Below are 2,500 nucleotides of genomic sequence, written 5' to 3'. Positions count from 1 at the left end.
CCGGCGAGAGCCCGGGCTGCGGAAGCCGGCGAGATCCCTGGCTGTTCTTCTCTTCCATCCATCCGTCCGTTATTTCATTTGCTGTCTGTATGTACGGAGCCCGGGCCGCGGAAGCCGGAGGGAGCCCGGGCTGCGGAAGCCGGCGAGATCCCTGGCTGTTCTTCTCTTCCATCCATCCGTCCGTTATTTCATTTGCTGTCTGTATGTACGGAGCCCGGGCCGCGGAAGCCGGAGGGAGCCCGGGCTGCGGAAGCCGGCTGGAGCCCGGGTTGCGGAAGCCGGCGAGAGCCCGGGCTGCGGAAGCCGGCGAGATCCCTGGCTGTTCTTCTCTTCCATCCATCCGTCCGTTATTTCATTTGCTGTCTGTATGTACGGAGCCCGGGCCGCGGAAGCCGGAGGGAGCCCGGGCTGCGGAAGCCGGCGAGAGCCCGGGCTGTTCTTCTTTGTTTTTTTTCCCTTTCATTTATTTCCCCCCACCAGGGTGCGCCGACGAGGGGAGACGCCTCCCCGCCGCCGCCGTACCGGACACATCGCAAATTCACAACGGTGGATTATTATTATTATTGTTATTATTATTATTATTATTATTTTTTTTTACGCGGCCAGCAGGGGGCGCCGCGCGCGCGGACTGGCGCTCGTGAACACTGCATTTAAATCGGTGGTGTGTTTTTGTCTTTTGCCTGGTTTTTTTTTAATCTCAATCGTGTATTACCTCGGCTGGCCAGCGGGGGGCGCCGCGGCGGGGACACGGGCGGACCGGGTACATTTCATCTGTTTGGGGCGAGTGCTTTTTTGAAATTTTTTTTTATCTTTTAGTCTCGTTCCGTTCTTCCCTTCAACTGGCCTGCGGGGGGCGCCGTGCGCGCGGACCGGCGTCCACCCCTGGCCGCTCCGGGACTTTGCATTCAAATGGGTGGGGTGTTTTTCATTTTTTTGCCCTTTTTTTTTCCACTCCCCCCCTCTCAATCGTGTATTACCTCGGCTGGCCAGCGGGGGGCGCCGCGGCGGGGACACGGGCGGACCGGGTACATTTCATCTGTTTGGGGCGAGTGCTTTTTTGAAATTTTTTTTTATCTTTTAGTCTCGTTCCGTTCTTCCCTTCATCTGGCCTGCGGGGGGCGCCGTGCGCGCGGACCGGCGTCCACCCCTGGCCGCTCCGGGACTTTGCATTCAAACGGGTGGGGTGTTTTTCATTTTTTGCCCCTGTTTTTCACTCCCCCCCTCTCAATCGTGTATTACCTCGGCTGGCCAGCGGGGGGCGCCGCGGCGGGGACACGGGGGAGGGTTCATCCGGGCGGACCGGGTACCTTTCGTCTGTTTGGGGCGAGTGCTTTTTTGAAATTTTTTTCATTTTATTTTTGTCATCCCTTCGACCGGCCAGCGGGGGGCGCCGCGCGCGCGGACCGTCGGGGCCCGGGGCCCTGCGTCCCACTTACTTTCGCCCGACGGGAACCGTTTCTTTTGTTTTTATCCGAGAGGACACACGGAATCTGCACCCCCCGCAGTGGCGTCAGGCGGCCACCGGGGGGCGCCGCGGCGGGGATCGGGGGGGGGGTCGCCCGGGAGCCGCCTGCCCGTCCGCTGGGCCAAGGGGGCCGGGGCGGGTCACGCGCCGCCGTCCCCCCCCGATCGTCTCGCTCCGAGCCGCCTCTGGCCACCGGGGGGCGCCGTCGGGTGGCGCGGGGGCGCCCCCGCCGCCCGCCGCCTCCCCCCGCACGCGTCGGGCCTCCCCCCGGGCCCCCGCGGGCCGGGGGACGCGGCCGGCGAGCGTCGGACTCCAGCGCGGAAGTGTCGCGGATGAGTGCGGACCGGGGCGCCCGCGGCCCAGCGGCACTTCCAGGGGCTCGGGGAGGAGATGGTTGAAGCCTGGGTGAAGCGCGCCCTCGGCCGTCCGTGTCGCTACCCGCCGGAGAACACCTCCGCCGGATCAGTAGGTACCAACGAGGCGAGCGAGAGAGCCGGGACTCTGTCCGGGGCCGAAAAGCCTGTTTCCCTGGAGCTTTTGCGAAAGGACCCGTGACAGAAGATGCGCGGAGCTCAGAGATCAGCATGGGCAGGGCCTTCTTGCATCCGATTTTGCCCAGGCAGGGCTCCAGGAACCGGGTTACAAAAAGCAAAAAGCCCTGGAGCTCAAACGAAAGGTTTAGTGACAAGATAGCCGTGGAGCTCCGATAACAGCATGGCAGGACCAGGATGGGGCCTATAAAGGGTCCACGGCGGGCATCCGTTGGAGCCCGACGTACGGGCCGGGCACGTCTCCTTCTCCCCCGGAGGCAGCGCCCCCCGGCGGGCCAAATCGGGTACTGCAATTTGTGGAAGTTTCGCAGATGAGTGCGGACCGGGGCGCCCGCGGCCCAGCTGCACTTCCAGGGGCTCGGGGAGGAGACGGTTGAAGCCTGGGTGAAGCGCGCCCTCGGCCGTCCGTGTCGCTACCCGCCGGAGAACACCTCCGCCGGATCAGTAGGTACCAACGAGGCGAGCGAGAGAGCCGGGACTCTGT

The sequence above is a fragment of the Pseudophryne corroboree genome, unplaced genomic scaffold (assembly GCF_028390025.1).
Source record: "Pseudophryne corroboree isolate aPseCor3 unplaced genomic scaffold, aPseCor3.hap2 scaffold_228, whole genome shotgun sequence".
Taxonomy (NCBI): domain Eukaryota; kingdom Metazoa; phylum Chordata; class Amphibia; order Anura; family Myobatrachidae; genus Pseudophryne; species Pseudophryne corroboree.
This window is presented reverse-complemented; position numbering follows the sequence as displayed.